This window comes from Macaca fascicularis, chromosome 7 (genome assembly GCF_037993035.2).
Source record: "Macaca fascicularis isolate 582-1 chromosome 7, T2T-MFA8v1.1".
NCBI classification, from domain to species: Eukaryota; Metazoa; Chordata; class Mammalia; order Primates; family Cercopithecidae; genus Macaca; species Macaca fascicularis.
Genome location: NC_088381.1, coordinates 42,823,652 through 42,849,073, shown reverse-complemented (window position 1 = coordinate 42,849,073; position 25,422 = coordinate 42,823,652). Strand labels below are relative to the sequence as shown.

At 47.7% G+C, this 25,422-nt stretch overlaps 1 protein-coding gene across 45 annotated transcripts in view; it reads left to right on the top strand.

Moving 5' to 3' along the window:
- Window positions 1–25,422, top strand: part of MEGF11 (multiple EGF like domains 11) — a 391,182-nt gene that overhangs the window by 59,920 nt on the left and 305,840 nt on the right. The gene's annotated exons all lie outside the window — the stretch shown is intronic.

Sequence of the window (25,422 nt, the reverse complement as noted above, 5' to 3'; positions counted from 1 at the left end):
TAGGGGATTTGACCAGTCATGTTTCTTTCCCAGGATCCCCACACATTGCCCCTTAACCGTTTCCTTTCCAGGAAACCACTTTGAGCCAAGATACATCTACGGTTGCCACAGGCAGTAGTTTCTGGTCTTAGACACCTTAATTCCTGGTTGAAAGTAGATGGAGGGAATGCCACACTTCAGAGAAATCACGAAAAAACCGTTCTTCTCACTCTAAACCTGTCTGCATCCAAATAGGTAGAGTGACTTTTCTAAACAGAAATCTGCTACAGATCTCTTCCTACCCCTGCTTAAAACTTTCAGTAGCTCTCATCACACTTAGGATAATGTCCCAAATCCCGACCCCCTCCACCTCCGCCTTTTTTTTTCTCTGACAGAGTCTGTCTGTTGCCAGGTTGGAGTGTAGTGGCATAATCTCAGCTCGCTGCAACCTCTACCTCCTGGGTTCAAGTGATTCTCCTGCCTCAGCCTCTCAAGTAGCTGGGACTACAGGCACCTGCCACCACGCCCAGCTAATTTTTGTATCTTTAGTAGAGATGGGGTTTCTGCATGTTGACCAGGCTGGACTCAAACTCCTGACCTCAGGTGATCCACTTGCCTCAGCCTCCTGAAATGCTGGGATTACAGGTGTGAGCCACTGTGCCCGACCCGAAATCCTGAATATGGGTCTGCACCATGTACCACCTGCCTGCCTTCCTAGCCTCATCTCCCAGCACTTGTTCTCCCCCCGTTCCAGCCATACTGGCCTTCGTTTGTGCTCTGAGTGCTCTGTGTGCCCTCCTGCCTCAGGGCCTTTGCACACACTGCTCCCTCAGCTTGGAAAGCTCTTCCCGCCACTTACCTTGCTCTGGTTAACTCCTACTCATCCTGCAGTTCACAGCTTGTATGGACACGGCTTGAGTCTCACTTCACATCCTCTCCCCCCTACATCTTACTCCAGCCTCTGCTGTGGTGACCAGTCCCACATAGGCTTTGACCAGCTTTGCACAGATGCAACCTGAGAGGGCCCCACTGCAGCCCATTCCACATACCTCTTGCTTCCAGTCCGGGGGCTTTTCTGACACAGGTGAGAGACCTCTGAGGGAACCCACATGCTAGTGTAGAAGCTCAGGGGTTAACACCAGCAGTGTGGCTGTCCTTAGCCAGTGGGGACAGCAGTAATGGATAAATGCTTCCCCGTCTCATTTCTGGGATGGACCTTCCGGAACCCTCCTTAGGAGCCTGAGTAAGATGGAGCCCAGTTGCCTACAGTGCTGGCCTAGAGCTGTATTTGCTCTCTCTCCTTCTCTGTTTCTCCCCTCCTGAACCTCTCTCTTGCCCTGTGGGATCACTTCCCAAATAAACAACCTGCACACATGCCTTTGTCTTAGGTTTGCTTGTGGGGGAACCCAGGCTAGGACACAACCCAAATGTGACATCCTTAGGGAGACCTTCAGTGACCCCCCAGAGTCTTTGTTATCTGCTCTTACTATTACATATCCCTGAACTTTTATGTCTTACAATGTTGTTGTGGACTGATGGTGTCTCTCAAAAATTCAGATGTTGAAGTCCTAACCCCCAATCCCTCAGAATGTGACTATATTTGGAGATAAGGCCTTTAGAAAGGTAAGTAGTGTAAGACTAGTTCATATGGGTGGGCCCTAATTCCAATATGACTGGCATTGTCCTAAGAAGAGATTAAGGCTCAGGCATACGGAGAAGATGGGATCTACAAGCCAAGGAGAGAGGCCTCAGAATGAAACCAGTCCCATAGGCACCCTGATCTTGGACTTCTAGCCTCCAGGACTGTGAGGAAATACATTTCTTTCTTTTCTTTTTTTTTTAAAGGACAAGGGACATAACTAGACCATGTGCCACTTACAATCTAGCCTGCTAACCCAGGCTTAACAGGGTTGTCAAGAGCAGCAAGTAGGATAAGCCCAAATGCACAAACGTGGTTCAAAACTTGGCTTTGCATTATGTTTGTTTGTTTGTTTGTTTTTTAGAAACTACGTTGATTTTTAATTTTTATGTTAATTATTTTTTATTTCAATAGGTTTTTGGGGGAACAAGTCATGTTTAGTTACATGAATAAGTTCTTTAGTGGTGATTTCTGAGATTTTGGTGTACCCCTCATCCAAGCAGTGTACACTGTACCCGATGTGTAGTCTTTTATCCCTTCCCCCACCCTTCTTCCCTGAGTCCCCAAAGTCTGTTGTATCATTCTTTTTGTTTGTTTGTTTGTTTGTTTGTTTTTTGAGACAGAGTCTTGCTCTGTCTCACCCAGGCTGGAGTGCAGTGGTGCGATCTTGGCTTACTGCAGCCTCCGCCTCCCGGGTTCAAGTGATTCTTCTGTCTCAGCCTCTTGAGTGTCTGAGAGTACGTGCATGTGCCACCACACCCGGATAATTTTGTATTTTTAGTAGAGATGGGGTTTTACCATGTTGGCCAGGCTGTTCTCGAACTCCTGACCTCAGGTGATCCACCTGCCCCGGCCTCCAAAGTGCTGGGATTACAGGCGTGAGCCACCTTGCCCGGCCCATTGTATCATTCTTATACCTTTGTGTCCTCATAGCTTAGCTCCCACTTATGAGTGAGAACATATGATGTTGGGTTTTCCATTCCTGAGTTACTTCCCTTAGAATAATGGTCTCCACTTCCATCCAGGTTGCTGCAAATGCCATTATTTCATTCCTTTTTGTGGCTGAGTAGTATTCCATGGTATATATACCACATTTTCTTTATCCACTCATTGATTGATGGACATTTGAGCTGGTTCCATATTTTTGCAATTGCAAATTGTACTGCTATAAATATGCGTGTGCAAGTATCTTTTTTTGTATAATGCTTCTTTTCCTCTGGACAGATAACTAGTAGTAGGATTGCTGGATCAAATGGTAGATCTACTTTTAGTTCTTTAAAGAATCTTCACACTGAGGAAATAAATTTCTGTTTAAGCTACTCATTCTGCGGTATTTATTCCATTAAGCAAAGTAGGTGCAGACCCTAAACTCATGGAGCTTACAGTCCTCCAGGAGAGCAATATATTTATAACAGAATAATGTAATATATTATATATTACATAATATTACATATCATATAATATATAATATTTATAATAGTTGCTGAGCAAACTAATATACAGCCTTCCCTTGGTATATGTGGGGCATATACTGTTCCAGACTCCCTCGTATACCAAATTCCACACATACTCAAGTTCTGCAATTGAACCTGCGGAACCCACGTATACAAAGTCAGCCTTCCATGTCCTTCATTTCACATCCCACAAATACTGTATTTTTGATCTATGTTTGGTCGGAAAAAAATCTGTGGGTAATTGGACCCTTGAAGTTCATGAGTTAACTGCAAATGTATTATAGTTAGTACTTATATACTTATCTAATTATTCTATTATATTGCTCTCCTAGAGGACTATAAGCACCAGGAGTTTAGGGTCCACACCTACTTTACTTAATGTTGTACCTCTGGTGCTTAACACAACGTCTGGCACTTAGTAGGTGCTGAACAGATTTCTGTTGCATGAATCAATGAATGAAGTGGAAAGCTTTTGAAAGGGTCCAGGCAGTCACCGTGCAGCTATAGGAACACAAATGAATCTGCTTCAGTCTGAGCCCAGACATCTAGAGGGAGGATGTGAGCACAACCTGTAGACTCATAATGGGTTTGGAGTCAAAGAACAGGATTTTTTCCATAACTAGAAGTACCTAGGAGTCTTCACGAGATGTTAAAATGGTATATGTAGCATGGGTTCTGCCTTTGTATACTGACAGTTTGTTAACACATGGTACTAATCTGAGAACAGAAATGGATTTAAGGATTTATATTGATCCAGGGATTGTTTGGTTTACTCCAGTGAATATTTCCCAATGTAGGGAAGATTGGGATGTTTGGAAATGTCTTTGGTGCTGCCTTGGTGCTGCCCCATTCCTCTCCATCACTCCGCTGCCAGGTGCCATTTTGCCAGTGAATAGCTAGTACCAAATTATAGAACCATTTGATGTTGGTGACATTTAAGGAGGCAAAATGATATAATGCAAAGGGCCCCACACCAGGAATCAGAAGATCCTACCTGTTAGCTGATGATTATAGGTGAATCAGAGTCACAGAAATGCTGGCTCTTCATCTCCAATAACGTTGCTCTTCCTCCCTTTATGGGATGGCTGAGAGGCCTGCCTAGTATTGTATATAGTGGTGGTTAAGGGCCAAATCCCAGCTCTGTTACCTTCTAGTTCTGTGACCTTGGGCAAATTATGTAGCCTTTCTGAACCTCAGTTTTTCTCATTGGTAAATCGGGGTAATTATAAAACCTATATCCTAGGCTCATTATGAAGATTTTATTTCATTTTACTTTATTTTTGAGATGGAGTCTTGCTCTGTCACCCAGGCTGGAGTGCAGTGGCACGATCTTGGCTCACTGCAACGTCCACCTCCTCAGTTCAAAGGATTCTCGTGCCTCAGGCTCCCAAGTAGCTGGGATTACAGGTGCACAACATCACACTTGGCTAATTTTTTGTATTTTTAGTAGAGAAGGAGTTTCACCATGTTGGCCAGGCTGGTCTCCAATTCCTGGCCTCAGGTGATCCACCCGCCTCAGCCTTTCAGAGTGCTGAGATTACAGGTGTGAGCCACTGTGCCCGGCCATTATGAAGATTTCAGTATAATGCCTTGTTCAGAGTAAGCCCTCGATATTTGTTGAACTGCCATTTATTTAGTAGGTCTTTTTATTATTTTTTTTTATTTATTTTTGAGACGGAGTCTTGCTGTGTTGCCCAGGTTGGAGTGCAGTGGTGCGATCTTGGCTCACTGCAGCCTCCGCTTCCTGGGTTCCAGCAATTCTCCTGTCTCAGCCTCCTGAGTAGCTGGGATTACAGGTGCGTGCTACCACGCCCAGCTAATTTTTTTTTTTTTTTGTATTTTTAGTAGAGATGGGGTTTCACCATTTTGGCCAGGATGGTCTCGATCTCTTGACCTTGTGATCCACTCGCCTCGGCCTCCCAAAGTGCTGGGATTATAGGCGTGAGCCACGGGGCCTGGCCTAGGAGGTCTTTTTATTAAGATTATAACCCAGGCATCCACTGGGGTCCCCCAGGCCTTTAAAATCAAGAGAAGACAGTGTCATTCCCATGCCCTCCTCAAGGGGGCATCTGAACCGGGTTGATGGCTTGCCCTGAGGCCACTGTGATACCAGGTACTCTCACTGGTCACCCCTCATCGCTCCTGTGCCCCACCCGGTCTTGCCTTCTTCTCCCCTCAGGAGGAAAACAGATGAGTGCCCTGCATTGGCACTGCCTCAGTGCTGCTCCGTCTACGGTTGCCAGACTTAACACCCCCCCAACCCCGACCCTCAGGGTCCAGGTCCCACAGACAATATATCAAAGGCTTTCTTCCCCCAGAGACATCCTGGTGCCAGCTGTTAAGATAATGGATTTTTCCACTCAACTATGTGATGCAGAGCATCCATTGAAACCTCTGTATAGAAGCTTAGTCAGGAGGGACCTTAAAAGTCAGCCGAATCCTTTGTGCTTTGGCCTTGAGAATGTGTCAATAATCAATTAACACATTCCCTCCAGCCCGGAGAGCGACCTTCCCTCCAGCCCGGGCTCAGACTTCACTGTGGTCCCCGCTGCAGGATGGGATAGCAAAGTAGGGTTTTTACTCTTTATTTATTTTGGCAGGGGGAAGGATATAGTTAAAATAGTGAATCTACTCTGTTCCTTCTTCAGAGGCGGCCCTCCATCTTAAGTCTGGCCTGATTTGGGGGGAGAAACTTGCTTTTCTTCCATCCCTGGAAGTCCAGCTGGGCTGTGTCCTCACCTCCAGCAGTTTCTCTCCAGGCTGCAGTGTTATAATAAAGTCTCCCCTGTGAACACTCCGTGAAGCCTGATGTTAGGTTGGAATACAATTGCAGCAGGAGGGACAATAAATAAGCCAATTTATTTTATCTCACCTGCTTGGAGTTGGGGTCTTTTTTGAATTGAAACAAGCAAATTTATGCAAATGACATGCAAATTAGACCCTTCCTGGACTAATAAAAAGGAAATTGAAGCCCTGGGTAGTGCCCAGGGCCTGACACAGCATGGAGTATATTGTGAATCTTAGTGTGCTGTGGGAGGGTGAATGGAGGTGCCAGGGAGGGCACGTATGTCCCGAGATTCACAGTGGGGTGAAGGCTATCAGGTCACCTCTGGAGGTCTCAGGTAGGCAAGGATCTCAGACAGGTCAGGCATTTTGAGGGGTGCTATCTCTTGGCCACCCACAAACCCTTTTCCTCCACTCCTTTCCCTTTCTACCTCCCAGGGACCTTGCTTGGTTTAGTCTCAAGTGTGTCTGGGGAGGACTCTGGAAGGCCTCTGCCCCCTCCTCCTATTTCCTTCCTTGGTCACAAAGGGCTCAGTTCTGCCCTTACCAATCCCCATAGACACTCTACATCTTCCCTTGGACCTGGCTTCTAGAAAAGCTCACACCTGTGGTCCTAGTGACTCAGGAGGCTGAGGCGGGAGGATCGCTTGAGGCCAGGAGTTTGAGACCAGCCTGGGCAACATAGCAAGACTCCCACCTCTACAAAATAATTTAAAGAAAAGAAAAGCCCCATTTGGTGTCTACCCTAAATCCTTCCAACTGCAGAATAATCCATGCCATTGTGTTATATACTGATGGAGACAGATTAGCGCAGAAGTCCTTAACTGTGGCTGCACGATGGAATCACCCAGAGATCTTAGACATGCTGAGATTCAGGTTTGATTGCTCTGGGGGCCCATATGAACTTCAGGAGTTCTGAGAGTGTCCTGATGATTCCAGTGTGCAGCCCATTTGAGAACTACTGGCTTAACAGGTCACTGGGCTTTATACAATTTATTTTTTGGAGACAAGGTCTAGCTCTATCACCCAGGCTGGAGTGCAGCGGTGCAATCATAGCTCACTGCAGCCTTGACTCCTGGGCTCAAGTGATCCTCTCATTTCAGCCTCCTGAGAAGAATACAATTGCTTTCGAGTAGAGATTTAATGCCCCTCATCTTTCCCCGTTGCTCATTGGAACTCAAAGGCCCTATTATTTGAGCAACTACTAAGTGCCCGGGACTTTAGATATCTTGTCCCACTCAAGCCTCTCAACAGACCTGTGGGAATACCATCTCCATCTTTTCCATGAGGAAACTGAGGCTTAGAGAGATGAGGTTTCTTTCCCAAGATCACTCAGCAGGGAAGCAGCAGAGGCAGGATGAGACTCCAGCGGTGCCCTCTCCTGTGCCCCCTTTCATTGTCCTTCCTGGGGATTAACCCAGAAGAGCTGAGAGGGCTCCTGCAGGACCTAGGGTCGCAAGGCTCCGGGCCTGGATTCACTGACTATCACCTGTGTGACCTTGGTCCTAAACCTCAGCTTCCCCATGTGAGCAACGGGGAGAACAACACAGGCCCCTCCGGCGGTCATGAGGATTAAAGAAAATGAGCAGGTGCTCTGTAAAGCATGAAGTGTGATACCCACATTAATTGTGTTTATTACACGTCCCCTTCCCGCTGGCATCTGTCCCCCTCCCCTCAGCCCCCACCCCACCCCAGCACGCTGAGGGGTTTGAAGCTTGGATTCCTTGGCCTCCCCTCCCTAGTGCCAGAGATTTCGGCTTAATCCTCCATGCTCCACAGAACACAAGTGACTGTCTCCCTGGGAGAACGGGGCAGTAATTAGGTTAAATAATTTAAAGTAACTTTTAATTTTTAAATAATTCTAATTTGCATTTGTGCAATTTACTTTTCTTCTCTCCCCATCCCTCCTCCCCCATGGCTTTCCTTGTATTATTTGTTTAAAGTTTTTTCTTTTGCTTTTTCCTGGATAACCAATTTGCTTCAAATGGCAACTAGCCAGCTCCACTCAGAATCATCACAGATTGTAAAGCGAAGGTAGGAGGCAAAATCTGCTGACTGGGAGACATCTGAAAGGCAACTTTGCCCAGCCCTGCAACCCCCTTTAGGAAAGGAGGATAAAGAAAAAAAATTGCACATGTGGTTCACTTTCGATTTTCTGCAAGGGTGTCCACTCAGTGCTTGGTAGCTGGTGCTCAGTGGGGTGCTTGATGGCAGCTAGGAAAAACCCCAGATGGCTGTCTGCGCTCACTGGGTAGACAAGGGCCAGTAGGTGGAGGGGAGGAGAAGGCCAAGAGTCTGCATACTGGGTTCAGGTACTGGTATCTACTGGTGCTCCCAGCTGCAGGGTCTCAGGCAAGGTGGACTCTCCCTCTGAGCCCTGGACTCCCCATCTGCAGAGGGGGGAAACCAGAGCCAAGCCAGTATGGGGCTTCCGTGAACACGTGTGCGGGAAGGTCTAGCAGGGTCTGACCTGTAGTTAAATGCCCTCCACTGTGGGATCCCTGACCTGTGAGCAAAGGGAGTCATGGCCTTGGGGCAGACACAGAGAGGGCCTGTAACCTGGCGAGGTTTTTTTTTTTTTTTTTTTCTTCCTTTCTTTCTTTTCATGTCATACGTGTTCATAAAATTTTATTTTTTTAACAATTTTTACTTGGAAATCATTTCAGACTTATAGGAAAGTTACAGGAAAGACAAAAACAGTACCAAGAATTTATATTCTTTGCCCTTCTCTCTCTCATATATATATATATATAGGTCCCCAGTGGTTCTCAACAAGAAGCAATTTTGTCCCCCAGGAGACATTTGACAATCTCTGGAACAATTCTGTTGTTTCAAATGCCTGGGGGTAAGGATGGGGCATGGTGGGGTGCTATTACATTCAGTGCATAGAGGCCAGGGATGCTGCTCGATGTCCTGCAGAGCACAGGACAGCCCTCCAGCTCCCCCCAGCACAGAATTATCCAGCCCAAAACGTCAGTAGTGCCGAGGTTGGAAGTGTGTGTATGCATGTACACCTGAACTGCCTGATGCCCCTAGTTGCAGATGAGATGCCCCCTTACCCTTAAACATTTCAGTGTGTAATTTCCTAAAAGCAAGGGCATTCTCTTCCATAACCACAGCTCAGTTATCAAAATCATGGAGTTCACATTGACATAGGGAAGCCTTAGGTATGATGCCAGTTGGGGTATCCTCAGGAAGCACGTGGGACTCTTCGTTCAGGATGCTGGAATCGCACGTGGAAATGGACTGAAGCTTGAGCTCTGGGCTGTTGAGATCAAGCCCCACGACCCTGGCCAATCTTTTGGCATTTTTCTCTCTGTTCCATTGCTCCTCCCGTCCGAGGGTTGTGGTTGAGGGGAAATGAGTCCCAGGTGGGAGAGGCCGTGCTTTGCATGTCTGCCGTGATGCCACCAACTCCACCCAGAGCCTTCCTGCTGGAATGAGAGGTGGGCGTCTGAGGGGCAGCCTCCTGGTGGTCCCTGGTTGCGAAGCTCCAGCTGTGGCTAGTCTCAGGGTTGTTGACAGGATTTCCACCCTCAGAGGCAGGCCTGGGCTCAGCCTCTGAGCCACAGAGAGCAGGTGGGTGCCCCAGCAGACAGGAAACCAGGCGCCCCTGTGTGTGGAAGGATGTGACAGGTACCTGGGAAGGCCCGCTCTTTCTGTCCTTTCACAGAGAGAGGGATGGGAACAAAGGAGCTGGCGTCACTGAAGACAGAGAAGTGCTTGGCCAGGCATGTTCCTAGATTCCAATTTCTCTTGAGAAATGCCTCCCTTTCCCCGGGTAAGTCGTTTGTAACCTCCATGTTGGAATTATCCCAAAACAATATGTTTTAAGATTTGGAATTGGAAAGAAAGAACAAACATTAACTGCTTTCTATGGACCATCACTCTCATATATTTCATCTTAGCTCATCCTTCCTTGCATTTTGAGAAACAGGTCATAATTAACACATTTGTTAAGAGAGGAACCTAGGGTTCAGAGAGGTTAAATAACGCACCTGAGGCCACACAGCTGGTAGGCAGCAGAGCTAAGACAAAATTGTAGATATGACTCACTTCAAAGCTGGTGCTGCCTCTAGTTTAAGACCTGACTCAGCCATCAGTAGTTCTGTGACCCTTGGCAAGTTTCTTGACTTCTCTGAGTCCTAGTTTCCCCTTTTGTAAATGAGGATCATCATGTCTGTCTTCATGGCCAAACAGGACAGAGAGAAACCCTGTATAGACTGTCTCTCAGTTAGATTTTGTCGTTAACACAAATGGCATTTGCCTCTGCATTTGATTCCCTGTCCACGGGTTGAGCAGGTGGAGGCTCAGCAGGGGTGATTGACTTAGCTGGATCAGGACCACTCGGTGATGGTCACAGCCCGGGGCTCGAGAGATGGAGACGGGGGTGCTCCCATAGCTAGACATTTGTCAGGTGCCTTTGCTTGAGGATGATCTCCTAATATGTGTAGCTGGCCTGTTTCCCATCCCGCAGTCTCCTTTCTGGAAACTGTCTTGGGTGAGCTCTAAGCCCTCAGAGAATGATGCAAGCTCCTTCCCCACAGAGGCAAATTCCAATGACTGGGGGGGTGGAGAAGGCATTCCTCTAAGGCTTCAGGTCTTGGCACCCCAGAGAGGACCCAGAGGCTCTGGCCAGCCCCGGGGCAGACAGACAGAAGCCACCACTGGCTGCTCAGCTCCAAAAACCGCTCTCCCTCCAAAAACTCTAGGCTTCTGGGCCACACTCCAGACCCCAGGGGCAGCTTACCGTGAGTCGCTCTTTCTGCTCCCCGGAGGGTCTATGCTGTTAAATTCCTCCCCTTCTCCAGTGACATCTGAAGCAATAGAGAAGCCTAAAAATTATGGGGAGTCGTCAACCTGGGTCTGGGGCTCATGGGCATCCATTCCTTTCCATGTCCTTATCTGTCTAGGAGAAGCTGAACCATATAAAGGAAGGTCTGGGGACTGCCCACACCTCTCCCCAGTAGCTGCTGAAGTGGTCCTCATGCCTCAGTAGGATTCAGGCAGGGAAATGATGAGCAAATGCTATGGCACAGAGAAGGGCAGGAGTGAAGGCAACTGGCAGCTTGGAATTCTAGACCCTCTGAACTGTGTGCCTGGCTGTGTGCTTGACCTTTTGTGCCCCTGCCTGGCCTTGCCTTTTTAATTCCTAGGACTGCCCAGGGCTCTGAGGCTCTGACAAGGACCAAGCCCTGCTGCCTGACTCTGCTTCTGGTGTTCTGGTCTACCTGGTGCCTGGCTACTGGCGGGGCATCTGACCCACTGCCCCCGACCTTTGCCATCCTGGTGTCTCTGCTGCCTGGCACCTCCCCTAACACCGCCCTACACTTTGGGGTGACCTCCTCCATCTCCTAAGGCTTTGCCAGGGTCTGGGGAGCAGGTTCAGAGGCTTGGTGGACTCACATGCTCAGGCCAGTGCATGTGCCCTACTGGAGGGGATTTTTGTCTAAATCCAGATTGTCCTCTGACACTTATCTTCCTACTCTTAAGGCACTGCCAAAGTTTGGGATCCAAGCCCAGAAAGGAAATGATTATATCCAAACACAGCAGTGTTGAAATTGTGGAAAGAAAAAAAAAACAAAACAACCCACAAAGGCAAATGTGCTATTTACTTTATGCAAAGTGGCTTTGAGAGGAATGTTAAGGATCAGGGTAGACATGAGGGAGGCAGGAGTTCCTGGTGGAACAGGCACAGGTTGTGGGTCTTCTCCGCAGAACTTGAGGCAGCAGGGGCTGGTGGGGCAGTGCAGGATGGGAGTAGGGTGCAGGGAGCAGGGGTTGTAAACGAGCTGCCATCCCCACATCCTAGAGATGTCATTGCTTAGGGATGACCATGGCCCCTTTGGAGGATTTGCTAAACATTCTTTGAAGAGATGAGTATGTATGGGGTACATCCTGGGTGCCAGGTGCTGTGCTGGGTGCAGAACAGACTCAGTGCCCTTCCTGGGGAGTCCTGTGCAGCACGAGAGACAAGCAGGAAGGAAACACTCATGCGGGGGGCTGCATGGGACAGATGCATGCAGATGGAGTGAGTGCTTGGAAGGGAAGGAACATGGCTCTAGGAACACGTAAAGCAAAGGAGCCTGCCTTGGTTTGGGTGAGCTGGGGAGCAGGTGGGGAGACTTCTGAGGGAAGGAGAGCTGAGCTGGGATGGGGGATGTGTAGGAGTTCACCAGGCAAGGGAAGGGGGTTGGGGGTGGGAGTTATAGACAGAGATCCTGAGCAGATGGAAACATGGTGCTTTGGGAAAACTCCTAGAAAGTCAGCGAGGCAGGGCTGGAGAGTGAGAGGAGAGGGGTGGAAAGAGGGGTTGAGGGGGAGTAGGCGGGAGGCACCCAGGGCAGGGTGCACCTTTTGGTCTTTATACCCTTCCATCTTGAAGGATTTTAAGGTAGGAGGTGGGCAGGTAGCGATGGGCAGGCGTGGTTTGGGGTTGTGGGGAGAGTAAGGAAGTGTGAGGTAGCAGTGATGTGGTCAGATCTGTGATTTAAAGAGATCACTTTGACTGTTTTGTGGCGAAGGGATGGGGAATGGAGGGTGAGGGTGAAATCAGGGCAAGGATTCTTAGGGCGGTCCGGGAGTTGGTGGGAGCTGTGGAAGAGGCAGGGGGATGCGTTCCAGCCCTGGAGACCACAGGCTAGCTGAAAAGCTGCTCAGCTCAGCTTGAAGTGAAAACAGGCATCTTCAGTGTGGGATGCGTGGGGAGGAAGGCCACCTAGATTCTTTTTTTGTTTTCAGTTTTGTTGGAGGTATAATTGATGCATATTAAATTGCACATATTTGAAGCGTTACAATTTGATGAGTTTTGACATATGTATACACCCGGGAAACCGTGACCATAATAAAGATAATGAATATATCCATCACCCCCAAGAGTTTTCTTTGTTAATTCATCTGTCCCCCAGCCCCACGTCCAGGCAACCACTGATCTGCCTTTCATTTTTACATATTAGTATGCATTTTCTAGAAGTTTATATAAATGGAAGCATAGTTTATGAATATGTACTCTTTTTTTTGCCTGTCTTCTTTCATGCAGCATAATTATTTTGAGATTCATCCACATTGGACCTGTAGAATCTTATTTAGACTTTGCTGCTCAATTTATTTCTTGGTTAAGTCTCTTGAGCCCTTGCAGCGCAAGGTGAGGTCCATGGGACCGTGGCATCCACATCAGCTGGGAACTTGTTGAAAATGCACACCCTCAGCCCCATCCCCACTGCCCAGTCCTCCTGACTTGGAATCTGCATTTTCACAGGATCCCTGATGCCTGGGTGTCTGAGAAGCCCTGTCCTAAGTTCTCTGGACCTCACATTCTTTCCTTGTCTGTGGACTTCAGGTGCAGGGAGTTGAGTCAGTTACACTTAGTTAATAACTCATTGTCATGATCAGCTTTTGTTTGGCCTTTGTTTTGCTTCGTGGCATCTGTTTTCTTTCTTTTTTTTTTTTTGATGGGGGGAGGGGTTGGTGCAGAGTGTTGGTGGTGGGACGGAATCTTGCTCTGTTACCCAGGCTGGAGTGCAGTGGCGCAATGTTGGCTCACTGCAACCTCCACCTCCTGGGTTCAAGCGATTCTCCTGCCTCAACCTCCCCAGTAGCTGGGACTACAAGCATGAGCCACCATGCCTAGCTAACTTTTGTATTTTTACTGGAGACAGGGTTTCACCATGTTGGCCAGGTTGGTCTTGAACTCCTGACCTCAGGTGATCCTCCCATCTCACCCTCCCAAAGTGCTGGGATTACAGGCGTGAGCCCCCATGCCCAGCCACCTTGTGTATCTTCTCCTTCCCCTCTCCTCACTCCCGCAGACACCCACTCTGAAGTGTTTGGAATATGTTCTGAAATATGCATGTAGTGTATCATTGTAAAATATGTAGTGTCATTCTGTGTGTGTGTTTTAAATTAACATACATTTTATTGCACTACAAATCTTCCATTTCAGCTTTTCTCACTTAACACCGCATTATTGTTATTGTGCAGAGCAACCATATTGCTCTGCATACATCCAATATGCGGCTCCTTACTGATGGTGAGTTCTCCATAGTGTGTTTCCACCGCCTGCTACTCCTCATGTCTCCTCATGGAGACCTAAAGACGTCTCCAGCTCCTCTCTACCATAAATGGCTTCATCCCCATGGGTGGAACCTGAGTCTCTGTCTTTGTGAAAGAAGTGTCTTAGACTAAATGACCCATGTTGCCTGCAGCCCTAACTCCCATCGCTTATTTTGCAAGTGGAAAGACCACGGAGACTTGCAGGCCTCCAAACTGTCAGGCAGAAGATCTGAATGGTTATGTTTTCCTTTGAGTTAAGTTTGTCGCTGACACCAGGGATGGCCTGAACTCCTTTGATAGTCGAGTCCCTGAGACCTTCTCTTTTCCCTTGAGCTCCTGAAGTGCCTTAACTTGTGATTTTTTTTTTCTTCTCCCTGTGAATAATACACCAGCTGCTCCAGGGAGCTGAGGGTTGCACCAGTTTGCAGGTCTGTTTAAAATCCCGATTCTGCAAACTCCTCAGAAGGAAGTGACAGTTCTTACTCCTGTGTGATCATTTATAGATCAGGTAATGATTTCCCTGTTGGTTTAATGACAGTTCTATTCTTGGGACAGCCGGTCAGCTTGTCAAATGCTGCTGATGTTCCCTCTGGTGTGGGCCCCGAGGATCAAACACCCACACACCGTGGTTCTATCTGCCATTCCTGCTTACCTGTGGCACCTACAACTGGCAGGAAAAGTTACTTCCGTCAAAGGAATCTCAGGGCTTGTGAGAGGATGGGGAGCAGGCCCGTGGAGGGGTGTGAGGACTGGCAGACTCTATTTGCTGTTGGTCCTGAGATCATCAAAAGGCTTGTCTATCTCCTTCCCTATTCCACCTGCTGGTTGCCCTTAGAGGGGGCACCTAGCAGAGGAGGAGGCTGGGAAATATGGGAGGACTTCCACTATGAGGGAGGGGGCCGCCCGATGACTTTTCAGTGGGATTCAGCAACTGTTAATGAGACTCTACCAAATGCCAGGCTCTGTGCTAGTTTGGTGGGGCTTGGGCAGAAGGTCTGACTGGTTGTCCAAGGGGACATTCCTCTAGGAGAACTTCACTGGAACCCTTCCTCATTTGGGGGCAAACAGATTAGTACTCACGGAACTCACAGGATGGGAGGTCAGTTCCTCTGGACCACTGTGAAAAGAACTTTGCTCTCAATTACCAGGGCTGATAAGCAGCAGACACAGCTCCCCTCCCCCAGCATCGGCCCTAAATAAAAATCTAATTAAGAAAAATTAGTCTATGCCTGTGGTTCCCAAGGGTGGTCTGCGAACCTGTGCTAGACCGTAGCTAAGTTTCTGCAGATGAGATTAGGAAAATGAGAATGCCATGGTGAGTTCTTCATGAAGCTAAACACATTCACTGTTAAGGACTATTCTTTATTCTAAGATTGGCATCCTACATCACTGGTATTCAGGAAATTGGGATGATAGTAGAAGTTACAGTAGAAGAGAAGAGAAGATGACCACAAAGTTCTTATGTGGCTAAATAAAAAGCTGGCAAATTTCTGCCAGGCTCACTAAAGTGTGAATGTGTGCGTGCACGTGTGCGTGCAAGTGTGCATAAATCTTACTGTTCTCTGAACCTCCAAATTCTGAAACAAACAAACAAAAACCTGAGCCTGGGAGGTTGAGGCTGCAGTGAGCCATGATTGTGCCACTGCACTCCAGACCCTGGGCGACAGAGTGAGATCCTGTAACAACAGCAACACAAATTCTGTGAATCTTCAGTCTGATAACAACAGGCAACCCCAATCAGACATTGATTCTTAGCTTCTTCCCCAAATGGATAACACATTGTATCTAATTTGTGCCTAAGTAATATGTTACTTTGTTTCTAATAATAACAGACTTTTGTTAAGATAAAAATCTTCCCTTTGGAAAAGGAGCAAATGCTTAAAATTAGGTTACTTTAGCAAACATTTACATTTTAATGAGTATATTCTGTTAAAAATCGCATAAGATGTAAATGAGCACAGCCAGAGGAAGTGGTGAGTGGTCAGCTGAGGGCAATTGAGATGCAAGAGGCTCTTCTGTTGTGGGCACAGGGTCACAGCCAGGGCTGATTAGGGGGTCCGGACCAGGCAGCCCAGTTCCTTTGCTGTATTTAAATGGAGAGGCAGAGTGAGAATGTAATTAAATTGTGGCCGTAGAGCTAGACAACTTAACTAGAGCCCCCTCATGCTACATGCTCCAGAATTTAATTTTCCAAATAAACTCAGTGTGGCTTTGATGCCCGGGGAGGATCAATAGAATGGAAATTGCTTGCAGTTTCCCCTAAAGTGTTACAATGGATTACCGCTCTCACATTTCTCCTTCATGCTCCTTTTTTTTTCTGCCAGAGAGAGCCTGGTATTCATTCTAGGCACATACTGTTTAAGGAAACAGGAAAAAAAAAATGAATAAAAAAGGAAACTACAAGCCACTCTCAGGAGGGGGATGAGACTGTGTCCTTCCTCCTGTGAGTCGAGGGCTCCTGGGTCGCTGTGAAGGAAAACAGCATCCGTATTTGGCTCTGTGGGGCTGGCTCAGGCTGGGGTTTGGGGAGGGGGTTGTGTGTGTGGCACTGAGGTTCCCTGAGAAGGGACATGGAGGGTCTTTGGTTCATCGGGTCACCTTCTCAAGAAGGGCACCCAGGAAGGTGAGCAAACCTCAGGTCCTAGAGGTGCAACTGCCTGGAATCTCACTGCTTGCCCATCTGCTCTGGAGTCCTGGGGAATGTTCTAGCTCCTTCACATTCTCTCTGAAGAGTGGGATCAGGGCGGGGCCCTGGCTACCAGTGGCTTGCTTGTTTCTCTGGGGCTCAGAGTGCAGAAGATGATGATCAGTCACAGGCTATTTGGACCTGTAATTTGAATTTTTCAACTGTGGAGAACTTTACAGGGCCAGATCTCTGTCCTTTTTTGTTCTTTTGGGAGATACCAATGAGCTTATAGAGTTGGCAGGACGAAGGGACTCTTGGGAGCGAGGTTTCTGGATCACAGGTCCCCCAGCTATTGGGGGCTTGACAAACCCTTGCCTGGTTCTGATGGTGAGGACAGGCCAGGACCAGGAGAGTAGGAGACAGAGCAATCCAGCAGTCCTCTATCAGGCAGCGTTTGTGTGTCAGAGGGTGTTAGGCACTGCGTGTTGGGGCAGGGGGTGGCAGGGGCAGGGGTGCAGAGATAAGACAATCCTTGTCTTCAAGAAGTTCGTAGATTACATAAGTATCCACGTGGCTTTGATTCTGGGTGGGGTAACATGGGTTTGGGAACCTGAAACCGGGTTGAGTACAATCTCCTTATTTTGCATTTGGGGAAACTGAGACAGGGAGGTAGGTTTTTCCTGGTTGCACTGTCCTCTACATTCTCACATGCTGTTCCTCTTGGCCCGAGCAGACTCAGGGACGTGGTAGCACTGCAGGGTGAATGGAGATTCAGAGCTTCACAGGTGGGGAGGCTGTTCCTGAAGCTCTGAGTTGCTTTGGTCTCTTCTGCTCCCCTCCTCCCATGTGTGGCAGAAGTTCCAGAATCACCAACCTCCGGCCGGGCACGGTGGCTCACGCCTATAATCCCAGCACTTTGGGAGGCTGAGGCCGGCGGATCACCTGAGGTCAGGAGTTCAAGGCCAGCCTGGCCAACATAGTGAAACCCCGTCTCTACTAAAAACACAAAAATTAACTGGGCGTGGTGGCACACTCCTCTAGTCCCAGCTACTCTGGAGGCTGAGAGGGGAGACTCTCTTGCACCTGGGAGGCAGAGGTTGCTGTGAACTGAGATCATATCACTGCATTCCAGCCTGGGTGACAGAGAAAGACTCCATCTCAAAAACAAACCAACACAAAACAGAGTCACCAACCTCCTAGAGCTGGGGCTGTGATGCTTCCTGGGGCTGACAGATTGACCCTGTTTTGAGATATCCGGAGAGTGAAAGTTCTGGAAAATTAATTAGCAGCAGTAGACACTGGCTACCCGGAGGCTACAGGAATTTATGGGGTTTTTGTTTCTTTTTTGTCATGGAATAAGTTGTCGGCATGTGTGTTGATTGATTTCCTGCTAAGTTCCTCTCTGTCTTTAAAAAAAAAAAAAAAAAAAAAAAAAAAACTCTCAGAGTTTGGAGTCCGTTGAAGCATTTTAATGAACTTTTTTCCAAATCACTTGCTCTTGGGATTTTGTCCATCCCCCACCCCACTCTCCTTCTCTCTCTTTTGCTTCTGACTTTCAGACAGGCAAGGGGTTGGTTCCTCTGAAGGGCTGGGACCCAGGACCCAGGTGAGGCAAGCTGGACACCTAGGGCTGAAACATTTAAGGAGGCACTCACTCTCAGGGTCTGCAAATGCAGGGTCAGCACCTGAGAGTGCGGGCTTCCTTAAATGCTTATGCCCTAGGCACCTGCTTGTCTTACCTAGGTCCTGGATTTGCTTTCCTGACTGCTGTGCATGCCACATTCGGGGAAGAACCAAACAATATCTGGGGAATTCAGGTGCTAAAGCCTCATGGACAGCAACAAATAGAGCTGGCCATGACCTAAACAGACCAGGGTAGACCACTGCAAACAGGTATTAATAGGAAGAGCAAGTTTTCATTTAGAGGCCTTGTGTCCTGTATTAACTGGAATGGAGCTGGACAACTGCCCAGCGCTCCCTTCTCTGGCCTGTTTAGTTGCTGAGGCAGATCCTGTCCCCAGAGAAAAGCCCTCAAAAGGGCAGTGGAGAGCCAGGCGCAGTGGCTCACGCTTGTAATCATAGCACTTCGGGAAGCTGAAGAGGGCAGATCGCTTGAGCCTAGGAGTTCAAGACCCACCAGGGAACCTTCGTGAGACTCCCTTCTCTACAAAAAATTAAAAATTAGCAGAGCATGGTTAGCCTGTAGTCCCAGGTATTTGGGAGACTGAGGTAGGATTGCTTGAGTGGAGTGGCGGTGGGGGTATAGAGGCTGCAGTGAGATATGATGGTGCCACTGCACTCCAGCCTGGGCCACAGAGTGAGACCCTAAATCAAGCAATCAATCGGTGAAAAAGAAGGACCGGGCATGGTGGCTCACACCTGTAATCCCAGCACTTTGGGAGGCCAAGACAGGCAGATTGTTTAAGCTCAGGTGTTCCAGACCAGCCTGGGCAACATGGTGAAACCCCATCTCTACTAAAAGTACAAAAATTAGCTGGGCCTGGTATCATGCATCTGTAATCCCAGCTAAACTAGGGGGTGGGGCAGGAAGATCACTTGAACCCAGAAGGTCGAGGCTGCAGTGAGCTGTGATTGTGCCACTGCACTCTAGCCTGAGTGACAAAGTGAGACCCTATCTCAAAGAAAAAAAAAAAAGAAAAAGGCAATGGAATTGGGGACTGAGGCAGACCGGGTGATGTGCTCCGAGTTGCTTTTTGGGGCTCATGATATTTACAGTGCTTTGGTGGAGGTAAAGTTAAAAAAACAAAAACACAGCTGTTACTAATTTAAAATGTGCCGTTCCTCTCATCCCACCCCCTGGAACCAGAGGAGAGGAATTATTGAATATGTGACATCGGAGGAGAAAGATTACTGTGCATATTAAGTAAGGAGAAGAGTGATTGCTGAATACATGATATAAAAGGAGATAGTCACCACAAAATTAAACACAAAAAAATTCAGTGGAAAATAATTATTGTCTATACATTACAGGCTTGACATATGGTAAGTTTTCTACTTTTTAAAGCCTCTTGTAATTTCTGGATAACCCATTTTAGCTGTCTGGTTCCCATTACCCCACCTCATCCCTGCCATGCATCTAAACTATCAGAGCAAAGTTATTTTCTTGGCTTTTAACTCCTTGTGGGGACTTTCCCAGCCATATATATGAATAATTTTGGGGGAAGATGAGGACCCCAAAATGGTTTTCTGAGCTGCCTTTGGTCACGTCTGCAGAAATCTCCCAAATCCTGGGGCCCCTAAAATGTTCTCTGGCTCTTTCTCCTCTACCCTCACCCAAGTTGTAGTATTCTTCAAAGGTGGGAGTTACCAGGGGTTAGATCAAATGGGAAGGGAGGGAGTGGGCTGGCCTACACAAGGCCTGTGAACTTTGTCATTGCTTGAAGCTTAAGATCTGTGGGGAGCTTCTCTCAGGTGCCAGATGATTGTTAGCTTGACTGTTCCTCTCAGGATCTGGTAAGTGGCTGAAACACCCAAGGCCATCTCTCAGGCAGACAGCACCCCTATCCTGTGGTCATCTGGCCCAGCTTCATCCTAAAACCATCTGGGACCCTCCCCAGAGCAGAGAACTGGAGTAAATGGGCTGACTCAGCAGCAAGAAAAAAAATCAGGGAAGCAAGATGAAGCACTTTCCAAAAACAAAGTTTGGCTTCTAGACCAGAACTGTCCAAAGGGTCTTCTGCAGTGATGGAAGTGTTTTCTGTCAACACTGGCTATCACAGTAGCCACTAGCCGTGTGTTGAGCTCTTGAGACGTGGCTGAGTCACTGGTGTGACTGAGGATCTGAATTTTAAATTTTATTTATTTTGATTAATTTAGGTCTAAATAGCTACATGAGGCTACTATATGAAAGAGGGTATGCCTGGCAGACATCTCCTTTATCCCCCCACCACCCCAGCCTCCCTACCCTCCGTATTGTGAACAGCGCTGCAATAGACATGGGAGTGCAGGCATTTCTTCAACATACTGATTTCCTTTCCTTTAGATAAATACCCAGCAGTGAGACTGGTGGATCCTATGGTAGTGCTATTTTTAGTTTTTTGAGAAACCTCCATACTGTTTTCCATAATGGCTGTCATCATTTACATTCCCACCCACAGCTTGTAAGAGTTCCTTTTTCTCTGCATCCTCACCAGCATTTGTTATTTTTTGATAATAACCATTTTAACTGGGATGAGATGATATCTCATTGTGGTTTTGATTTGCATTTCCCTGATGATTAATGATGTTGAGCATTTTTATATATGCTTATTGGTCATTTGTGTATCTTCTTTAGAGAAATGTCCATTCAGATCCTTTGCCCAGTTTTTAATGGGATTATGTGTTTTTGTTTTTGTTGTCATTGAGTGCCTTATATATTCTGGATATTAGTCCCTTGTCCCATGAATATTTTGCAAATATTTCTTCAGTTTTATAGGTGTATCTTCACTCTGTTGATTTCATTGTTGTGTAGAACTTTTTAGTTTGATATAGTCCCATGCATCTATTTTTGTTTTTGTTGTCTGTGCGTTTGAAGTCTTACCTATAAAATTTTCACCTAGATCAATATGCTGAAGTATTTCCCCTATGTTTTCTTCTAGTAGTTTTATAGTACTGGGTCTTACATGTAAGTCTTTAATAGATTTTGAGTTGATTTTTCTATACGATGAGAGATAGGGCTCTAGTTTCATTCTTCTGCAAATGGATATCCAGTTTTCCCAGTACCATTTGTTGAAGACGATTCCTTTCCCCAATGTATGTTCTTCGTCCCTTTGTTGAAAATCAGTTGGCTGCAAATACATGGATTTATTTCTGGGTTCTCTAACCTGTTTCATTGGCTTATATGTCTGTTTTTGTACCAATACCATGCTTTTTTGGTTACTATAGCTTTGCAGTACATTTTAAAGTCAGGTGGTGTGGTGCCCCCAGCTTTGTCTTTTTGCTTTCAGGATTGCTTTGGCTCTTCAGGGTCTTTTGTGGCTCCATATGCATTTTAGGATTGTTTTTTCTGTTTCTATAAAGACTGTCATTGGTATTTTGATAGAGATTGCATTGGATCTGTAGATTGCTTTCACCATTCTTATTTAACATAGTACTAGAAATCCTAGCTAGAGCAATTAGGCAAGAGAAAGAAATAAAGGGCATCCAAATTGGAAAACAGGAATTAAATTGTCACTCTTTGTAGACAACGTGATCTTATATGTAGAAGAACCTAAAGACTTCACCAAAAATCTCTTAGACTTGATAAACAAATTCAGTAAATTTGCAGGATACAAAACCAACACACAAAACTCAGTTGCATTGCTATATACCAATGACAAACTAGCTGAAAAAGAAATCAAGAAAGCAATCTCATTTACAATTGCTACAAAAAATACTTAGGAGCAAATTTAATAAGGAAATTAAAGTTCTCTACAAGGAAAACTATAAAACACTGATGAAAGAAGTTGAAGAGGACACATACAAAAAGAAAGACATCTCATGCCCATGGGTTGGAAGAATTAATATTGTTAAAATGACCATACTACCCAAAGGTATCTACAAATTAAAGGGATTGGCGGTTTTGACTCCTTTTGGAATGAGCTATGTCAGTTCCTCAGAGCAGCTTCTTCCAACAGCTGAGATAGCCCCACAGGTGGGGCTGGGCTGAGCTTCTTCCCTGTGGCTCTATTTCAGGAAGGGCATTATGGGGTTGGGGTCATCCAGAATGCAGTACCAGGTTTAAAGTCCACTGCTTCTCCTTCTCCCTGGAAAAATGCAGAGTCATATCACTTACAGCACTAAAGCTCACCTGATCCAACCAACCCCACACATTACAGGAGAGGCCAGGAGGCAGGAAGAGCTAAGTGGCAGGGTTGAGTGAGGATCTGGGTCTCTAATCCCCAGTCCAGAGGTTTCCCCTACACAGTGCCTCAATTCACCAGGGTGAGTTTCTCTTGATTAAGTCTTGGGCACATGCTTAATTCCCTTCTTGGGAGGGATGGAGACAGGGCTGTTCCCAAAGGTTTATAATAGAATACCCCTACCTCTATCTCTCTGCAGTCCCTTTCTGATCTCTGGCCTCATCCTTCCATTTGTGGGGGCTTTATGGGTGATAGCCTATTCCATCTCAAGGTCACCATGGAAATAGGATTTGCTGATGACTTTTAGACTTGGGCCAGGTATATATGAACTTGGCAGTTTTCTTGAGTTCTCAATCTCTATGAAATAATTGAGACCAAGCCAGAATGAAGTGTCAAGAGTAGACCACAAAGTGCTGAGCAGACGACCCCTTGCCAGGTGCCTTGAAACACAGGGAGAAGATTCTGCCTCAGGAGAGAGAGGACATATGAGAACATGTGTCTCAGGCTATAGAGGAAGGCAGGGTCGGCCCCTCTAAGGACTGTTCTGGAGCAGAGGCACTTGACCATCCAAAAGAAAATTGACTTGAGCTGCCAGGATGGGCTGTTGATTTGTGGCAAACTGTCCAAGGGTGGTCTCTGCAGGAAGCAGGTGGCCAGAGCCTTTTCCCTGCAGTGAATGACTCCTATGATGGTAGAAGGTGGGTTGGACCCTTCGTGAACAGGTTGCAGGCTTGGAGTTGTCCCTGTGGACCTCACTGGTCTTCTTCCCAGGGAGGGGAGGGGTAATGGTGGAGAGAGGCAGTTCACAGCTATAGGAGAAACTCCAGTAGAAGTTTATTGACTAAATAATCACCTTCTGTTGGCTGGGTGCGGTGGTTTGCCCCTGTAATGCCATACTTTGGGAGACCAAGGCAAGTGGATCACCTGAGGTCAGGAGTTTGAGACCAGCCTAGCCAACATGGTGAAACCCCATCTCTACTAAAAATACAAAAAATTAGCTGGGCGTGGTGGCGGGCACCTGTAATCCCAGCTACTCGGGAGGCTGAGGTGGGACAATCGCTTGAACCTGAGAGGCGGAGGTAGCATTGAGCCAAGATCGCACCACTGCACTCCAGCCTGGGCCATAAGAGTGAGACTCTATCTCAAAAACAAAAACAAAACAAAACAAAACAAAAATCGCCTTCTGTCATGAAGGACTTATGTAAAAAAGAGAGGCTTTGGGTGGAATCTTGGATCCCAGATCTGTTGGTTTGGTTGGGGTTTGCTTGTGCTAGAGATGGCCTAGGGTTTGGCATTTTCAACAGGTGCACTGTTGCCTGAGGAGACAAATACAAAGACTGTAAGAAAAGGTGCTCCAGGCTGCAGAGCCACTGAAAGACAGATGCCCCCAACATCTGGAAGGTGCTGTAGAGGGGGGCGTTTGAGGTGCATTGACACTGCTGTCTCTGGGCAGGGGCAGGTGGAGCCCTGACATCACCTCGAACACGCTCCTCCCACGGTAGCCCGTATAAAAAGAGATGCGTACTGCGGTCAGGAGGGATGGAAAAGGGATGCAGAAAAGTCAGACTGGTGAAGTCTCATTAGACACAGAGCCAAAAGACCTGAGTTTTGGAGCCAGCCCTGCTGTGACTGTGTGTGACCTAGGGCAAGCCACGGTCCTCTTGCAGCCTGTTTCCTCATTGGTAAAATGAGAGGTATTGGTCAGGGTTCCCACAGGGTTCCAGCAGGAGACAGATAGCACAGTAAACCTGGGTAATTTGACGGGAGCTGAAAAAAGGGACTTTTACAAAGGTGTGGCAGAGTATAGGGGAAACACGGGGTGGTGCAGCCCCTGGAGTGAGTGACAGTAGGGCTGCTGGGGCTTCAGACCTGAAGGGGCAAGGGAAGGGAGCATTAGGAGAGAGGTGGGATCACCTGTTGGGAGCTGTGACCTTCATGACACAGGCAGCCTGAGGCAGCCCTGCAGGGAAAGCCCAGTCCAGCAAACAGCCAGCCTCGCTCCCCTCCCTCTGATCTGCTGCTGCTCCTCATTGGTGGAATGCAAGTAGAAGCAGAGGGCAAGGCTGCCCATTGATGCTGTCCACACAGCTCTGCCCGCCAGGCCACGGAGCAGGCAGGGCCATGAATGTGAAGGGTAAGTGGACAATACCCAGCCCACGAGGCAATGGACTAGGTGGCCGTCCAGCTCTTGGAGGGAGGCAGGGTGAGAGGAGACATTTTTTGATTCCTGCTGATGTCTTGGGTCTCCACTCTTGCAAGACAGTGCCCCCCTGCCTGCCCTGTTAAAGGTGGTGGTCATTCTCCTGCCGAGCAAACTTCTGACTCCAGCCTAGTCCTGGAGGAGGCGGAGGGCCATCTCCCTCGCTGAGCCGTCCACCGCCACCATCCGTCACTCTGCCAGCCGCGTGGAGTAATGACAGATTAGTGCACATTAGGCCTCCCATCCTGCAGGCCTAAAAGCCGGGGCTTTACCAATCGGTGTGGGGCGAAGCGGTGTGAGGTGAGCCAGGCTCTGCGCAGGGAGCTGGAGGCGCCGGGAATTAATAAGCACTTGGAGACAGCGGGGATATTGAACTCATTCCTTAAATCAATCCTTAACCAAGAAAGATGAGGGAATGAAATTTTGGACAATTAGTGGGTAATGACGACCTTGTGAAAAGAACTATTGACAAAGGGTGAAGCTGGGAGAGGGTGGGCGCTGGAGGTGGGGGGAGCTGGAGGAAAATGCACATGGTAGTGAGTCTGCAGGGCTGGGCAGACCCTCTCCGACAGAAGGGAGGGTCGCGTGGGGGTTCTACCAGATTGGCTTTGGGGAGCAGTTGGGTGGGGGGAGTCCCCATGTGGTTTTAGAAAAAGAGACAAGGTTAGAAAGTGAGAAAAAGAGACAAGCTAGAGACAGCGTCTGGAGACGTGCACAGGGTGACCCAGAATGCAGGTGTCCCTCCTCCCCCCACCTCTCCATTCCCTTCTTCAGGGACCTCCACCCACGTGCACAGCTCTTGGCAGTGGTGGGTTTGGGTCCCTGCATCCTGGACTGTCCCTAGCCCC